General features: G+C 41.7%; 7 non-coding genes across 7 annotated transcripts; 4 read left to right on the top strand and 3 right to left on the bottom strand.

The window, feature by feature from the left end:
* Positions 1-2,751: 2,751 nt before the first annotated feature.
* Positions 2,752-2,833, bottom strand: TRNAL-AAG. The gene has a single exon. It is a non-coding gene; the product is annotated as a tRNA-Leu (tRNA).
* Positions 2,834-6,200: 3,367 nt separating this feature from the next.
* On the bottom strand, positions 6,201-6,307 carry LOC113882336. Its single transcript, XR_003508346.1, has one exon. It is a non-coding gene; the product is annotated as a U6 spliceosomal RNA (small nuclear RNA).
* A 1,396-nt stretch (positions 6,308-7,703) lies between these two features.
* LOC113882320 lies at positions 7,704-7,810 on the top strand. The gene has a single exon (XR_003508335.1). It is a non-coding gene; the product is annotated as a U6 spliceosomal RNA (small nuclear RNA).
* A 4,044-nt stretch (positions 7,811-11,854) lies between these two features.
* Positions 11,855-11,928, top strand: TRNAT-AGU. The gene has a single exon. It is a non-coding gene; the product is annotated as a tRNA-Thr (tRNA).
* A 701-nt stretch (positions 11,929-12,629) lies between these two features.
* TRNAF-GAA lies at positions 12,630-12,702 on the bottom strand. The gene has a single exon. It is a non-coding gene; the product is annotated as a tRNA-Phe (tRNA).
* Positions 12,703-13,386: 684 nt separating this feature from the next.
* TRNAA-UGC lies at positions 13,387-13,458 on the top strand. The gene has a single exon. It is a non-coding gene; the product is annotated as a tRNA-Ala (tRNA).
* Positions 13,459-17,624: 4,166 nt separating this feature from the next.
* Positions 17,625-17,696, top strand: TRNAA-CGC. The gene has a single exon. It is a non-coding gene; the product is annotated as a tRNA-Ala (tRNA).
* Positions 17,697-18,193: the final 497 nt, after the last annotated feature.

The following is an 18,193-nucleotide window of genomic DNA, read 5'->3' as shown; positions in this document are numbered from 1 at the left end:
GGTTCAGGCTTCTCCACTTCAAAAGCCCTCACTATTATCAATGATTTCAGCATTTTAACTGTTGCTCTGTTTTGAATACATGCACACATAATCATGAGAGTGCCATAAAAATCCACTGGTTTTCCAGATTTTAAGTAAGTACCATTTTATAAAAATCCCCTGGATCACTAATGTTATTATGACAAATATTAAATATCTACTCCTAGTGACATTTTACTGTTCATACTGTTCATGGGCTTCTCAAGGCAAGAATACTGAAGTGGTTTGCCACTCATTTCTCCAGTGGACTACATTTTGTCAGAACTCTCCACCATTACCCGTCTGTCTTGGGTGGCCCTACAGGGCATGGCTCATAATTTCATCGAGTTAGACAAAGAAAGCCTTCCTCAACGATCAGTGCAATGAAATAGAGGAAATCAACAGAATGGGAAAGACTAGAGGTCTCTTCAAGAAAATTAGAGATACCAAGGGCACATTTCGTGCAAAGATGAGCTCGGTAAAGGACAGAAATGGTATGGACCTAACAGAAGCAGAAGATATTAAGAGGTGGCAAGAATACACAGAACTATACAAAAAAGATCTTCACGACCAAGATAATCATGATGGTGTGATCACTCACCTAGAGCCAGACATCCTGGAATGTGAAGTCAAGTGGGCCTTAGAAAGCATCGCTATGAACAAAGCTAGTGGAGATGATGGAATTCCAGTGGAGCTATTTCAAATCCTGGAAGATGATGCTGTGAAAGTGCTGCACTCAATATGCCAGCAAATTTGGAAAACTCAGCAGTGGCCACAGGACTGGAAAAGGTCCGTTTTCATTCCAATCCCAAAGAAAGGCAATGCCAAAGAATGCTCAAACTACCGCACAAGTGCACTCATCTCACACGCTAGTGAAGTAATGCTCAAAATTCTTCAAGCCAGGCTTCAGCAATACATGAACCATGAAATTCCAGATGTTCAAGCTGGTTTTTAGAAAAGGCAGAGGAACCAGAGATCAAATTGCCAACATCTGCTGGATCGTGGAAAAAGCAAGAGAGTTCCAGAAAAATATCTATTTCTGCTTTATTGATTATGCCAAAGCCTTTGACTGTGTGGATCACAATAAACTATGGAAAATTCTGCAATAGATGGGAATACCAGACCACCTGACCTGCCTCTTGAGAAATCTGTATGCAGGTCAGGAAGCAACAGTTAGAACTGGATATGGAACAACAGACTGGTTCCAAATAGGATAAGGAGTACGTCAAGGCTGTATATTGTCATCCTGCTTATTTAACTTCTATGCAGAGTACATCATGAGAAACGCTGGACTGGAAGAAACACAAGCTGGAATCAAGATTGCCGGGAGAAATATCAATAACCTCAGATATGCAGATGACACCACCCTTATGGCGGAAAGTGAAGAGGAACTCAAAAGCCTCTTGATGAAAGTGAAAGAGGAGAGTGAAAAAGTTGGCTTAAAGCTCAGCATTCAGAAAATGAGGATTATGGTATCCGGTCCCATCACTTCATGGGAAATAGATGGGGAAAGAGTGGAAACAGTGTCAGACTTTATTTTTCTGGGCTCCAGAATCACTGCAGATGGTGATTGCAGCCATGAAATTAAAAGACGCTTACTCCTTGGAAGGAAACTTACGACCAACCTAGATAGCATATTCAAAAGCAGAGACATTACTTTGCCAACAAAGACCCATCTAGTCAAAGCTGTGGTTTTTCCTGTGGTCATGTATGGATGTGAGAGTTGGACTGTGAAGAGGGCTGAGCGCCAAAGAATTGATGCCTTTGAACTGTGGTGTTGGAGAAGACTCTTGAGAGTCTCTTGGACTGCAAGAAGATCCAACCAGTCCATCCTAAAGATCAGTCCTGGGTGTTCATTGGAAGGACTGATGCTAAAGCTGAAACTCCAATACTTTGGCCACCTCATGCGAAGAGTTGACTCATTGGAAAAGACTCTGATGCTGGGAGGGATTGGGGGCAGGAGAAGAAGGGGACGACAGAGGATGAGGTGGCTGGAAGGCATCACCGATTCGATGGACATTAGTTTGAGTGAACTCGGGGAGTTGGTGATGGACAGGGGGCCTGGTGAGCTGTGATTCATAGGGTAGTTAATGAGTCGGACACGACTGAGCGACTGAACTGCGCTGAACTGTGGTCCATGTGATCAGATTGGTTAGTTTTCTGTGATGGAGTTTTTCAGCCTGTCTGCCCTCTGATGGAGGATAAGTGGCTTATGGAAGCTTCCTGATGGGAGAGAGGGACTGAGGAGGAAACTGGTCTGATGAGCTGGGCCATGTTCTGTAAATCTTTATTCCAATTTTCTGTTGATGGGTGGGGCTGTGTTCCCTCCCTGTTATTTGTGTGTGTGTGTTAGTTGCTCAGTCTTGTCCGACCCTTGGCGACCCTACGGACTGTGGCCAGCCAGCATTCTCTGTCTATGGGATTCTCCAGGCAAGAATACTGGAGTGGATTGCCATTACCTTCTCCAGGGGAACTTCCCAACCCAGGGTTCTTCAGCGTTTGAGCAGATTCTTCAGCGTTTGAGCTACAGGAAAGTGAAGTCGCTCAGTTGTGTCCAACTCTTTGCGACCCCATGGACTATAGCCCACCAGGCCGTGGGATTCTCCAGGCAAGAATACTGGAGTGGGTTGCCATTTTCTTCTCCAGGTCTCCTGCATTGCGGTCAGATGCTTTAACCTCTGAGCCACCAGGGAAGCCCATTTTGTTTGAGCTACAGGGAAGTCCTAAAAGGATTGGCAGCGGTGGGATTCGAACCCACGCCCCCAAAGAGACTGGAGCCTTAATCCAGCGCCTTAGACCGCTCGGCCACGCTACCACCTCATACCGTGATGTTTTTCTGGGGCCAAACTATGGTGGAGGTAATGAAGATAATGGTGACCTCCTTCAAACGGTCCCACGCACACACTGCTAAACCCAGTGACCCCAACCCTGCAGCAGACCTAACAGAAGCAGAAGATATTAAGAAGCGGTGGCAAGAATACACAGAACTATACAAAAAAGATCTTCATGACCCGGATAATCACGATGGTTTGATCACTCACCTAGAGCCAGACATCCTGGAATGTGAAGTCAAATGGGCCTTAGGAAGCATCCCTATGAACAAACTAGTGGAGGTGATGAAATTCCAGTTGAGCTATTTCAAATCCTGAAAGATGATGCTGTGAAAGTGCAGCACTCAATATGCCAGCAAATTTGGACAACTCAGCAGTGGCCACAGGACTGGAAAAGGTCCGTTTTCATTCCAATCCCAAAGAAAGGCAATGCCAAAGGATGCTCGAACTACCGCTCAATTGCACTCATCTCACACACTAGCAAAAGGAAAGGAAAGTTAGTCACAAAGTCGTGTCCAACTCTTTGCCATCCCATGGACTGTAGCCCGGCAAGTCCTCTGTCCATGGAATTCTCCAGGCAAGAATACTGGAGTGGGTTGCCATTACCTTTTTAAGGGGATCTTCCTGACCCAGGGATCGAGCCTGTGTCTCCTGCATTGCAGGCAGAGTCTTTACCAACTAAGCTACACACTAGCAAAGTAATGCTTAAAGTTCTCCAAGCCAGGCTTCAACAGTACGTGAACCATGAACTTCCAGACGTTCAAGCTGGATTTCGAAAAGGCAGAGGAACCAGAGATCAAATTGCTAACATCCGTTGGATCATGGAAAAAGCAAGAGAGTTCCAGAAAAACATCTATTTCTGCTTTATTGACTATGCCAAAGCATTTGACTGTGTGGATCACAACAAACTGTGGAAAATTCTTCAAGAGATGTGAATACCAGACCACCTTATCTGCCTCCTGAGAAATCTGTATGCAGGTCAGGAAGCAACAGTTAGAACTGGACCTGGAACAACAGGCTGGTTCCAAATCGGGAAAGAAGTACGTCAAGGCTGTATATTGTCACCCTGCTTATTTAACTTATATGCAGAGTACATCATGCAAAATGCCAGGCTGGATGAAGCACAAACTGGAATCAAGATTGCCAGGAGAAATATCAATAACCTCAGATATGCAGATGACACCACCTTTATGGCAGAAAGCAAAGAACTAAAGAGCCTCTTGGTAAAAGTGAAAGAGAAGAGTGAAAAAGTTGGCTTAAAACTCAACATTCAGAAAACCAAGATCATGGCATCTGGTCCCAGCATTTCAAGGAAAATAGAGGGGAAACAATGGAAACTGACAGACTTCATTTTTCTGGGTCCAAAATCACTGCAGGTAGTGACTACAACCATGAAATTAAAAGACACTTGCTCTGTGGAAGAAAAGTTATGACCAACCTAGACAGCATATTAAAAAGCATTATTTTGTCAACAAAAGTTCATCTAGTCAAAGCTACGGTTTTTCCAGTAGCCATGAATGGAGTGAGAGTTGAACTATAAAGAAAAGTGAACATCTGAAGAATTGAATCCTTTTGAACTGTGGCTTGGAGAAGACTCTTGAGAGTCCCTTGGACTACAAGGAGATCCAACCAGTCAATCCAAAAGGAAATCAGTCCTGAATGTTCATTGGAAGGACTGATGCTGAAGCTGGAACTCCAATACTTTGGCCACCTGATGTGAAGAGCGGACTCATTTGAAAAGATCCTGATGCTGGTAAAGATTGAAGGCGGGAGGAGAAGGGGATGACAGACAATGAGATGGTTGGATGGCATCACTGACTCGATGGACATGAGTCTGAGTAAACTCCGGGAGTTGGTGATGGACAGGAGGCCTGGAGTGCTGCAGTCCATGGAGTCACAAAGAGGTGGACAGAACTGAGCAACTGAACTGAACCGAACTGAACGGACTGAACTTTTAATTCAATCTTCCTTCCAAACTCTTTTTGTTTTGAATTTTTTTCATTTTATGATGTTAATGCTACTTATGTTTTAAGTGTGTTGGTAGTTTAGTCACTTTGCAGTGGCTTCAATCTGATCTATTTTGGTGTGTGCAAGTCCATGTTACTGAGCTATACATGACTTCCATTCTGTCACTGTGGCCATTCTTTTCATAATTCCACTGGGAAAAGACAGTGATGGCTAAGGAGAAGCTAAGCTTCCAAACATCAACAGAATTGGTTATCTTGTCCAACTGTCTATTAAGATTCCCTGCTTAGGAGGTTTCTCTTGGAGAGCATTTACATGGAAAAGAAATATCCTTAGACTCTGCACATTTAGTAAAATCTATCCATCTGTCTGAGGAGCCTGGAAGGCTACAGTTCATGGGGTTGTAAAATCAGAACACGACTGAGTGACTGAGCACATCTGTCTGTCTCTTTCTCAAAACCTCTCCGTCCTCACTTTTCAGCAATTTTCCTTCCAAGCACCAGTCAGCCAAACTATTAGTCACCTGTCATGAATTAGTGTGGATCCCTATGCTGCAGCTATCCTTCCAAATAAAATGAACAGTTGCATGCCCTGCGTGAAGTCAGGCCCGCTGGGAGGATTGACTTCACCACTGGCCTCCAAAATTCAAAGAGGCCCACTAGGCTTACCTTTCTCACAAGTTTTATTTATTTATTTTTTCTCACAAGTTTTAAAACCTTTTTCTGTTCCCTTCACAATTTCACCACTACCAGTTATAACATATTGCAGTAGATTGTAATGAATTGTTTGTTCAAATTCTCACAAAAAAGTCTCACCTGGAGTTTTTCCACATAGAATGTTCATGCAGATTCTGTCTTCAGTCACTTAAAAATGACATTGCCTCCTTGAATAAACAGCTGAATAACATCAGTAACATCTGTAGACTGACTCATCAAGAGACAATGAAAATGACACATCATTTGCCTTCTTTTTATTTTTTTATTTATTTTATTTTATTTTTAAACTTTACATAATTGTATTAGTTTTGCCAAATATCAAAATGAATCTGCCACAGGTATACATGTGTTCCCCATCCTGCACCCTCCTCCCTCCTCCCTCCCCATACCATCCCTCTGGGTCGTCCCAGTGCACTAGCCCCAAGCATCCAGTATCGTGCATTGAACCTGGACTGGCAACTCGTTTCTTACATGATATTTTACATGTTTCAATGCCATTCTCCCATATCTTCCCACCCTCTCCCTCTCCCACAGAGTCCATAAGACTGTTCTATACATCAGTGTCTCTTTTGCTGTCTCGTACACCGGGTTATTGTTACCATCTTTCTAAATTCCATACATATGCGTTAGTATACTGTATTGGTGTTTTTCCTTCTGGCTTACTTCACTCAAAAATATGGAACGCTTCACGAATTTGCGTGTCATCCTTGCGCAGGGGCCATGCTAATCTTCTCTGTATCGTTCCAATTTTAGTATATGTGCTGCCGAAGCGAGCACTTGCCTTCTTTTTAAAATGAGTTCTTGATTTTGCTTCCACTGTCCTCAATTCTCAATCAACTATTTTTACTCAAAGATTAGTGGTTTTAAGTTTGTTTTCTCTAGGCATATTTCTTTTGGATACTATAAGTAAACACTTTAATTTCTTTGCCATGGTAAATGGGTTTCCTTGCAAGATTTACAAAGGAGCCAATCAGAGACTGACCTGATTGCAACCTTATCTTCATTAAAAACATTCTTGTGTGTGTGTGAAGAAATACTGTTGCAATGAGATGTGTCATTTCAAATTTTCTAATTTTTGTGACAGTTGTTGTCCTGTCAGTTGGAGTATGGTGACAAGTGTTTAGTAGTCTGGTAATGCTGTTGTATACTCTATTCTTTTAGCAAATTTATAGCATCACTGGATAACATTTCTCATAATTTTTGGAGATTATGTAAGAGTGTGGATCAAAAACAAGAGAAAAATAAGGGATTCTCCAAAATATTGCCTATAGGTTCCATTACTTCTGAAGAGTGTCTACAGGATACAGAGGAGCAGAAAGGCTTTCCACTGAATATCTCCCTAACAGCTCTCTTTAAAAATCTCCATTCGTACGTATTCATCCCTGCTGCCAGGAATTGTATCTAACTGACATACATGGAAAACAGTATATTCCGATCTTTCTGGGTGGGCAAGTATATTGGCCAACCGTGCTTTAGGAACTTGAACCCTTCCAAAAATCAAAGTTGACAATCTAAACATTGAAATAGCTCAGCTGGGAGAGAGTTAGACTGAAGATCTTAAAGGTCCCTGGTTCAACCCCAGGTTTTGGTATTTTAGTGAATACCGAGGATGATTTGTCTTCCTGTGAGAAAGGAGTAGATGCTCACTGGGATGATGCTCATGATACTTTAATTCCTTCAGTATGTTAAAGCATAGACATGATGCAGTATCATGGTTCCCAGTGTCATGGGAAGCCTGGCATGCTGCAGTGCATGGGGTCACGATAGAGTCGGATATGACTTAGACTGGACAACAAGTGTCATGGTTCAGCCAAAGGAGCTCACTGTCGAGGTCGGCTTTCATTGTTTTTAAATGATGTGTAACTACTGCTGATTTTTTTAAATAATAAAATATTATGTCTGTGACACTGAAAAACTTGAGGAATCATCACTGAGTGACTGCAATGTGTAGTATCCACAGCAGCAGTGGGAAGGGAAAAGGTGCTGTGTACCATCTCTATTACAACTACTCTACATTTTAGCCTAAAAACAGCCATAGATGATGTGTAAATGAATGAGGTTGTTGTGTTTGAATAAAACTTTATATATGAACACCTAAATTTGAATTTCATATAAGGTTCATGTGTCATGAAATACTACTGTATTTTTCGACCTTTTAAAATAAAAAAAAATGTTGCTCTTTCAGCAGCACACATATTAAAACTGGGAAGATATAGAGAAAGGGAGCATGGCCCATTGCACAAGGATGACATACAAATTCGGGAAATGTTCCAAAACCATTCTTTGCTCACAGGCAATAGTTTACCAACCACTAGGGTAAAGGGAAGGGTAAAGGATCCTATTGCAAATACTCATAACTTTAAGAGCAGACAAGATTTCAGTTGCTTTCTACCAGTTAAAAATTACTGGAGTCATATCCCGACACCACCAATAACTGGAGAATAAGTGCAAACACGCCAATACTGAACCCCTAGGGATTTGAACACTGTTTCCTTAACTAAAACTTTAAAAGCTCAAGTAATGAACCACCCAAACATACACCTAGCTACTGGATATATAATCAATTAATTCATTTGGTAGATTTTGTCCTAGTTGCAAATCTCCTCTGCATTCTCTTCATTGCTGAGAAAACTCCATTTGGAAAAAAAGAAAAAAACTCAAAAACTCTGTAATAGCTAGCTCTCAGGAATGCTTTGTTTTCCTCCTCCTTTTCTTTCTGTCTTCTGTGTCTTTAAGAACCAGAGCTGTAGCATCTGCTTGGAAAAGTCACTGCAAGGTTTGTAGACATAGTGCCGGGCTGGCGGTGTATCCTTTCATCGTAATTATTGTGAATCCATCCTTTGTGTCTAATTTCCCCACCTGCAGTTAAATTCTCAAGGAAGCACACTTCTCTTTCTCACATCCTTCTGCGTTATGTTTTTCCATTTTATTTGCAGTCTGTGCAGGCAGAGGGGAATAAAATGGAAGGAGGGAGCATTTGAAGACTCAAGGATATGTTCCATAATGGGCTTTTCTGTGTTGGTGGATGCAAGTGCTACTCACACATCCCTTGGCATGCAGCCCTTAGCGCCTATCAACTTTGGGAAGACTGAGTGTAACTATGTCCTTTCATTTGTGCTGCAGTGCCCCTCCTCATGATGTAGCTGTAAGATCAGACTTAGAGTAGGAGGTTCGGAAATAAAGGAGCTGCACAGACTAAACTCTACTCTGCCAACTATTAGGTCCTCGAAGACATCCAGAAAAGGAAGGAAGGTAATTAGTCATGAAATTTTTCTTGGAAGCCACGTGTCTGGGTGGATGTAATTGAGTTGTGGAGAGATCACAGAGCATGGAAGATGTCTGAGGTTTAAGGCTCCCCCACCCCCTACCTCCAAGTCTGAGGGCTTCCCCAGTGGCTCAGTGCTACTGCTAATACATGAGATACAGGAGATGTGGTTTTATCCCTGGATCGGGACGATCCCCTGGGGTAGGAAATGACAACTCACTCCAGTATTCTTGTCTGGAAAATCCCGTAGACAGAGGAGACTGGTGGGCTACAGTCCATGGTGTTGCAGAGTCAGACACAACTGAGCACAAGGACCATGTCTGAGCCTCTCTTTTTTTCCTCTTTTTTCTTACTTTTGATTTTGCATTTCTTTACTCATCTTTTCCTGCTCACATTCAAGGGAGACTATCTAATTTAGTTGGTTGCTTTAAGCACTCAAGCATTTCTACTCCAAGGGCTTTGGAATCCATGACTAAACCTGATTGTGTCAGAACAAGGAAAGCTGGGTGGAGTGAGACAACAAAGGAAGATACTGTTCATCCAGGGCAGTAATCATACCAAACCACAAACCAGTTATTGATTCACTTGCAAAAACAATTGAAAGAAGAGTGGAAAGAGAAAAAAATAAGGAGACCATGCACAATTTTCTACCCCAGTTTTCTCAACTGTCTTTCTCAAGAAACAGGTTGCAGACTGAGGAGCAGAAAGCCTGCCCACTAATTTTCTTCCACTCTTTCCTAATCTTCCAGGCTCTACTGAGGGCAACTCAGTACAGTCACCAGACATTAAAGTCTATAGATCTGAGTTATATCTGCATGAGTAGACACTGCACAATAAATCCACTTCTTACAAGGATGCTGTTGCTATCCAAACCTCAATTTATTAAAACGAGTATTCGGATCAGTGAATGTAGAGTTTTCTAATGTGACTGAAATAGATTCTGAGATCCAACTGAGTACTTGGATCTGTTGCTAGAGTTTGATGATCAAATTTAGTCAATAACTCTTTCCTAATTCATATGTAGAAGATTTCTGACCACAGACACTGTCCTCCATCTTTGACGTGACTTGTCTAGAAAACTGAAATAAGGAGGATGGGAATTCCACGCTTTCAAATCTTTGTCATCATATATACATATATTAAGGAAACCTTGCCTGGTACACCTCAGAAAATCACACAGAAAACACTAGCAAAGTCAGGAGCTAAAGGCAGAAGGTTTTGCAGAGCGGGAGAATGGCCATCATCAGCTGCATAGAAAAAAGTGATCCCATCTCAGAGATTTCAGCTGTTTAATTTTATTCTTTCTAATTTCTGTTTCATCTTTCCTGTTATTGCATTCTTGGAGGGAAAGGAATTGGATGGATTTGTTCTCACTGCCAACCCTACTCTGCCGTCCCATATTTGCTCTTAAAATTTTCACTCCTTCAAAGGATAACAAAGAATAGGTACAGATATGAAGTTTTGTTCTGATTCTATTTGGAACAAAACTCACAAGATATGAAGCCTGTAGCAAGAACTGAGAACAAACTCAGAATGTGATAGAGCAGCCCGCGTGGGACTCCACTCCAGGACTCCCAGTGGAGTTGAGCTCATTCATTCATGTCAAGGCAAGAAACTGTTGAAAACTACACTTTCTGTTACAAAATTCTAAGACAACAAATCAGCTAACTTTAAAAAAAAAAAAAAGACAATTCTCTGGCCAGATAAAGAAGATGCCAACAGAATGAATTATAATACCTCACTGACAAGGAGATCAAACCAGTCAATCCTAAAAGAAATCAGTCCTGAATATTCATTGGAGGGACTGATGCTGAAGTTAAAACTCCAATACTTTGGCTACCTGATGTGAAGAACTGACTCACTGGAAAAGACCCTGATACTGGGAGAGATTGAAGGCAGGAGGAGAAGGGGACGACAGAGGATGAGATAGTTGGATGGCCTCACTGACTGGTTGGACATGAGTTTGAGCAAGCTGGGGGAGTTGGTGATGGACAGGGAGGCTTGGCGTGCTGCAGTCCATGGGGTTGCAAAGAGTCGGACACAATTGAGCGGCTGAACTGAACTGAACTGACAGTTTTAGAATCTGGTATCTGTGTAATAGATCCAATATAAAAAAGTTTATGGAACCTTTACCAAGCTTTGAATACTGGTGGTTACTATCCAAGGAAGTTAGCGCTAAACTTCTGGAATCAAAGTTCTTTATTCCATTTTCATCATGTGCAAGTTATCATCATTTCCCCCCCTGCTCAAAATTTTGTAATTCTCTCTCTCAAACCGTCTCATTACTATTGTTTCTAAGCCAAGCCTGGTTATTGTAAATGTGATATACTGTGGTAAATCCCCCAGCTTCTGTTGCCTGCCTTTCTTCAAGACTCCAGGAGTCTTTCTGCCCAACCTCCCCCTTTCCTAACCTACCTTTTCCAGATGAAACTTGTCACCAGGTTGCCTTATTTGAACTCACTCTACCTTCTTGATCAATTGCAGTTCTTTAACCTATCTGGCCATCAATATAATCTGAAGAAGTTTTTAAATTACAAAGATTCCTGCCTTATTTTTACTTCATTCAGGAGTTGCGTGATGGGTCCAAGAATCTATACTTTCATCAAGTTCTCAAGCTATTTTCCAGGTCTGGGTGCTATTGACGTTAGTCTATAGCATTTAAGTAATTTTTCTCTCAACCTTGGAAGGTTGCTTATGGTTGACTTTGCTATTATCATAACATTAATGTTAATATATTTAAATTTTATCTATTAATAATATATTAAGCATATATCAAGTAATACTGATATATTTTCATATATATTTTCCAGAGAAAGGGATCTTGCACAGGTAAGAAAGGTCGGAATGAAACTGCAAAGTAGAACAGAAGATAAAATGACTTAGGATTACATTAAAAATTAAAAAAAAAAATCTTAAACTCGTATTTCCCCTCTCCCTTCTTCCCCTCCGTCTTCTTAAAAAGAGACGAATATATCGTACTCACCTCAGACCCTATTCTGAAATACACTAATACGTAAGCATTCTCTGCCAGAAGAAAACCAGATATGGGTTATAAAGTGGGCTCCGTGGCTTAGTTGGTTAAAGCGCCTGTCTAGTAAACAGGAGATCCTGGGTTCGAATCCCAGCGGGGCCTTCCTGGTGATGACCTGGACGTTTCTCCAGGTATACCTTTTGCTCTTAAAATTCGGTTTTGGCAGGTTTTTTCCCCCTACCTTCAATCGCCTTCCACCCTCCAGCTTTGGACATAATAGGCAGTTTCCAGAGGTTTTGGAAACAAAATGGAACTGATTTTGGTACATTCGCACGATCCCAGAATATATTAAGAAAGCAAAGCGCAGGACAATGATTTTAGTACACTGCCTATTTTCTTGATGTTTCCTTTTGGATATGCAAACCACATCTTGCCTCGGGATTTTTCTTGCAATGTTATCTCAGGTACTCCAACCCTAATTTCATGTAAAAGTTAGGGCCTGGTACATATGTATGGGACAAGAGCAAAATGAAAATATAGGTTCCCCTACTCAAAAAACAGGGGAAAGTTATCAGCAAAGATAGTAAAACAAATTTAGCTTTATTTTTTCTTCACTCTTTCGACCTTTTATGGTATTTTAAAATTTGTTACTTGATGTCGCTATAATTAAGCAAAATTAGCATCATAAATTATAAGCATGAACTTCACTATCCATCTTGCACACCAAAACCCACAGAGCGTTGCAATCGCTGTGCACACAAAGGAGAAGCATTTCCCTTGCTCAAGCTCATCGGACGTCAAGTACAAGATCGGGAGGTTTTAGAATGGTTTTGTCCTTTCAGATATAACTAAAACGCTCAGGCTGCCGAAACCCGGGATCGAACCAGGGACCTTTAGATCTTCAGTCTAACGCTCTCCCAACTGAGCTATTTCAGCTCCCCAGAGGTGAGTTTTCCAAAACATCTGTTTTTTCAAAATTGAGATTGTTTTTCTACCCATTTTTAGAATGTTTCAGGCTTCTCAAGTGTTGTTAATGGTCCACAATATTTACCCACCCAAAAAGTTTGGAATGTCTTCTGTGTATGACACTTGCATTCAGTTCCTGGCGATGTGGGATGGTAGGAGAAGGTGAGAAACAGGAAAGTCATAGGGATTCGTTGGAAAATTTTCTGCTCCTCTGACACGGCTCAGAATATTACAGGAAAATATATATTTTTAATTTCTTAGAGTTCCTTATTTTTTTCTTCTTTTTGTTCATTCTTGCATAATCTTCAAAGATGCTGAGAAAGGGATTAAATTTTGTTGATGTGGGATCAGTTTTCTGCTTCCTGGTGATGATTTCTAGTGAACGGGTTGCTGTCTTCTACGCTAGTCCATCTACTCTGCCATAGTCTTTTGGCCTAGGTCTGACCTGGCTGAGAAGAAGCTAAGAGCAGGAACAGCAACAGTTTTGATTCATAATTTACTATTCTTGGGCAAAAGCCATTCATCAAAAAACTGATTTAAAAATTGTAGAAGTCTCCGAGTTAGCAGAATAGATATTCTGGCAAAAGTCTTGCCAAAGAATACAGAAAATGGGTTTATTTCCTAATATATGGAAATAAGGGAGGGTTGTTACAGGGGGATGTAGCTCAGTGGTAGAGCGCATGCTTTGCATGTATGAGGCCCCGGGTTCGATCCCCGGCATCTCCATCTTTTCCCCCTGCTTTTTAATGTACATTATATATGTTCCTTCAGTCCTGCGCACTCTGCTCTCCTACTTTTCCACCTTTCCTTACTTTCCCCCCCTCACATGGAAAGTAAATATTGTTGCTAGAACAGCAGAAGGAAGAAACAAGAGAAAAACAAAAAAACAAAAAAGAATAGTCTTATTCCACATCCAGGAATGTCACCAATTTAACCAGCTTTTTCACCTGGACTATCTTAACAATACAACTTAAGAGAAAGAAGATCCAATGTAAGATGGGGGTAAGGGAGTGGAAAGAAACTCATGTGCAATTTAGTTAGCCTGAATAATCCTAAAGATAGTAGTCATGAAAAAAAATGCCGGTGCTGTGAGCAGGATTCCAACCACTCCTGGAGAAAACACTTTGGACTGCAAACCGAATGCCTTAGATAGACAATTATTCCTGAACTTTTATCATATACCTGGAAGAGAACACATGAATTCCAACAAGGGCTCCTGTTTCTCCAGTAAGAGCCTGGAAAAAGACAAAGAAATCTCCACCACTGACCTGCTTTGATTTTGGAAACGAAGTGATGTTCTTCCTCTGCCATTAGAGAACACCTGACTTTAAAATAAACTCAAGTAACAGAGAGGTCTTGGCTTCTACAAAGTCAACCATCTCTCTGTTTCCTTCCCATCCTTTCCACTGAATTCTCGAAGAGTTGAGAAGCAGATGCTCAGCAGCAGGTATGTGCTGTTGGGGCAGGAGACATTCCCTTTCAATAAACCAGAGCCCATGAACAGTATTTCTGCTCAAAGTTGTCCTTTGGGGACTGGTGGAATTGATGTTGTTTTCTTTTACAGATGGCTTAAGAGATGTGCAGCTTCTGCAGAAATAATCACTTTACCTGGAAGCTGATGGTAGAAAATGGGACTTTTATTGGTCTTCTTCTAAGGAAAAATTAGGACAGCAGTAACCAGTTTAAACCAAAAAAAGAATGAGATCAACCTAGATGCAATCTCATGTATTAATAATAACCTCCTTATCTATTAGAACTTTTTTCAGCCATGTCATGATGGTTCAAACCTGTAGCCCCTGCAGCGGAAGCAGTCTTAACTGCTGAACTGCTAGGGAAATTCCATTACCTCCATGTCTTAATGTGTAGCTTTAAGTTCTCACTCTACCTGCTTTGGGGGGCCATCTACTCCTAGCCACATAGATGTCTGAACCTGAGGTTCAGAGATGTCCACAGAATTCCAGCTTCAGGTTATATATATAATATTTGTAGGTAGACATCCTCAAGAGGCTATCTTGTAGGCATTTAAAATATGTTATGTACAAACCCAAACTCAACTTTATTTCCCCTTTATTGTCCCACCTTATGTTCCTTATGCAAAAATAAATCAACAAACCAATAATAACAACAAACAGAATTCCCACCACTTTCTCTATTTTTACTAGCTTTGTGAAACACATCCATATCTGCATAAACCAATCTACTTGCAAGTCTTCCTAAGTGTTGGACTTCAAAAAGAGCCCTAATCCTGTATTAGTCTATCAGCGTCCACCAAGTTTCTCCCTTGCCTTTCATCATCCAAATCACTGTTTTATTTATCTAGCTGATCCTTAAGAACCTTGAAAGTTGCCTTCTTGTTTCAATTAGGACAGAGCAAAACATCGCTGAATTGTATACATTTATGCTTTCTCATCATTCTCTTGCAGCCCTGGATTTGTCCCCTCAAGACCCCGCTTCTCAGAATCCAGTCAAAGCCAACAGCAGGATGTGAGAAGTGGAGCAACACCCTAATGTGCTCCGAAGACATTCCTGGAAGAAAGCCAAGTTCCATCTGGCTTCTGTATAAAAGTTGGAAACAGTGTAGGGGAAAAATAAAAATGACTCCTCAATAAGAATCAGGCAATCATCAGTTACAGAAGATTACTGAAGTATAGGGTCTATGTTGTATGTAGCTTACTAACAGAACATAAGCTAAGCATGTAGGGGAGTCCAGGGAATCTTAGACTCCATTATTGCTTTTTCCTTTCCTCATCAATACCGTATTTCAAGAATACATCCACCTTTCCCCATTTAAAAAATTGTCTTTTATCATTTTTACCCCTTGCTCACATCCAAAGTAAATCCATTACCCAAAGGATTGCCCTTAAGCTGATCTACTTCAACTCTATGACTCTGACATCTATCAACCTAACTGCATCAGCACAAGTAAGATAAGAGGAAATAAGACAGTGAGCCCATGCCCCCTTTTGTTATATATCACAGTTTACCAAGGAACAGGAAAAAAAAGGATACAAAGGGAAGAGAAAGAGGCTCATAGTCAATTTTTGCTAATGGATTCCTTTGTATTCTCGGCCGTGTCTGTGTCAATTGAAAGACTGAAGGCTGAGAAACAGAAAACCTACCCACTGATTTTTCTCTCCTCCCATTTCCCTCTCACATGGATTGTTGCTAGTAGTTGAAATTACCAAAGCTGGCAGGATATCAAACCCCAACTTTCTCAAAGTGAGGGAACAAGGCAACAACATCTCTCAAGGAATGTCATGCTTTTCAGACCTTAAGTAGAGAAAATTATTAGTAATGACAGTAGAGACTTGGTCAACATAGCTCAGTTTGGAAGAGCTTTAAAGGTTTGGACTAAAATCTGGAATCTTTTCCCATGGTTTGAAAAGCCCATAGTTTGTGTCAAAACAAATTCTCCTTCCTGTAACATGTCTCCCTGATACAAACGCTTCTGAATTCACTTGCTCAAGAAAAGGGCTTAGAAGGCTAAAACAAGAAAAATCAGAATCGAGTGCTTCCATCGTCCCTGCCTTCACCAATAAATACTTTGTCCAGTATTTTCAAGCGATTAAATGAAAAGCTTCCTGGGTTACTTCCGTCAAAATCATACGGAACATCACGATAAAGATGTTTAGTATAAGGTTTCGGACTTGTTTTGGAAGCTGAAAGAACCCCAGTGAAAAAAGAGCGATTACTCTGCTCTTTTCTGCACCGTCACTTCTATCTGCTTTGCTTTCCAATTCGAGGACCGCCTCGAATTGTCGTGTTCTGAAGATTTCTAGGGTTCTTTTTTAAAAGTATCTATGTCTGTGGTAGGTTTTCGCATTATGATAATGGGTTCTCTCAGGGAAACCAGTTCGACAGTTTGCTAGGTTCCCCAATCTTGTTTCACCACCCTGCGTTTGCCCTCTCTTCCCCCAGACTAGAAAAATGTCAGTGCTTTTTGTTGTTATTGTTTTTGGCTGCCCGGCTGCTACTGCTGCTAAGTTATGTCAGTCGTGTCCGACTCTGTGTGACCCCATAGATGGCAGCCCACCAGGCTCCCCCGTCCCTGGGATTCTCCAGGCAAGAACACTGGAGTGGGTTGCCATTTCCTTCTCCAATGCATGAAAGTGAAAAGTGAAAGGGAAGTCGCTCAGTCTTGTTCGACTCTAGCGACCCCATGGACTGCAGCCTACCGGGCTCCTCCGTCCATGGGATATTCCAGGCAAGAGTAGTGGAGTGTGGTGCCATCGCCTTCTCCGTTTGGCCGCCCTAGGATATCTAGGATATCTTAACTCCCCCACCAGGGCTAAACCCCGCGTCTTCAGCAGCGAAAGCACTGAGTCCTAGCTACTGGGCCTCCAGGGAATTTCCTTGTCAGTTTTTGTTGTTGTTTTTAAATTGATAGAACCTTAAAGCTTCCCCCCACCCAAGTCCTTTGAGAACAGCCCTCAAGAAGTGCGGGACCCCTGGCTTAAAATCAGAATTGAAGACAGTCTCAGAACACGTGGTAGTGCGTGAGGGAAAAATGCGAGTCAGCTGGGAAAAGGACATTGGCAGAGCATCCCACCCTACCTGGTGTGGCGTTCAGTTCGGCTACCTCTGTAAAGCACTTTGTCTGAGCCGGTACTGCTGAAAATTTGTGTTGGAAATCTGTGACTTCTTCTGGTGAAAGAAAGCAATTGTCACTTATTTCCTCTGTGTGAACCTTGGAGCAGGGTAACTTTCCCTAGGAGTGGGAAAGTCCTAGACTCTAGAAACTCCGTCAATCGGACTATAACTTTACTGAAGCCGCTAGTAAGTTCACAAGCGGTGGAATTAAACCCAATGGATTTTCTCCACCAGAAAATAAATCCAATATCAAAAGAAAAGTAATATTTTATAAATGACCCCCCCAAAGCGCCTCAATAGCAGGGGGTGTAGCTCAGTGGTAGAGCGCGTGCTTCGCATGTACGAGGCCCCGGGTTCAACCCCCGGCTCCTCCATCTGCGTTATTTTGTCACGTTCCTTTGCCTCTTTTTTTTTTTTTTTTTTTTCCTTTTTTTAATGTAGTCCAATGGATTCCCTTTAATATTACACCATTTCTACTCCAAGGACCTTGGTGCCATCCAACGCGGGCTTTCACAGAAGGAAAAAAAGAAGGAAGAGAAGAAAAAAAGAAGGAAGAGAAGAAAAAAAGGAACCACCCTCATCAGCATCTCCTCTGTCAGAAGCACCAAGTCTGCAGTCGTATCAACTGACCCATTCATTTTGGGCCCCATTTGAAAGGATCCCTAAATGGCAGGATGGGGAAAGGAAGGAAATAAGAACAATTAAGCAGTTCCTCGAAGTTTTCTTAGTTTTTGAGCACTGGCTGGTCTAAGAGGGGAGGAACAGAAAAGATTTCCTCTGGTTTCCTTATGCCTTTCTTTCCCCAGCTCCCACCGCTGTGCCCACACCTGCCACTCCTGCCTGGGCTGCAAAGAATCCGAGACAGGGTGCA

Source organism: Bos indicus x Bos taurus, chromosome 23 (genome assembly GCF_003369695.1).
Source record: "Bos indicus x Bos taurus breed Angus x Brahman F1 hybrid chromosome 23, Bos_hybrid_MaternalHap_v2.0, whole genome shotgun sequence".
Classification (NCBI taxonomy): domain Eukaryota; kingdom Metazoa; phylum Chordata; class Mammalia; order Artiodactyla; family Bovidae; genus Bos; species Bos indicus x Bos taurus.
This window is presented reverse-complemented; position numbering and strand designations above follow the sequence as displayed.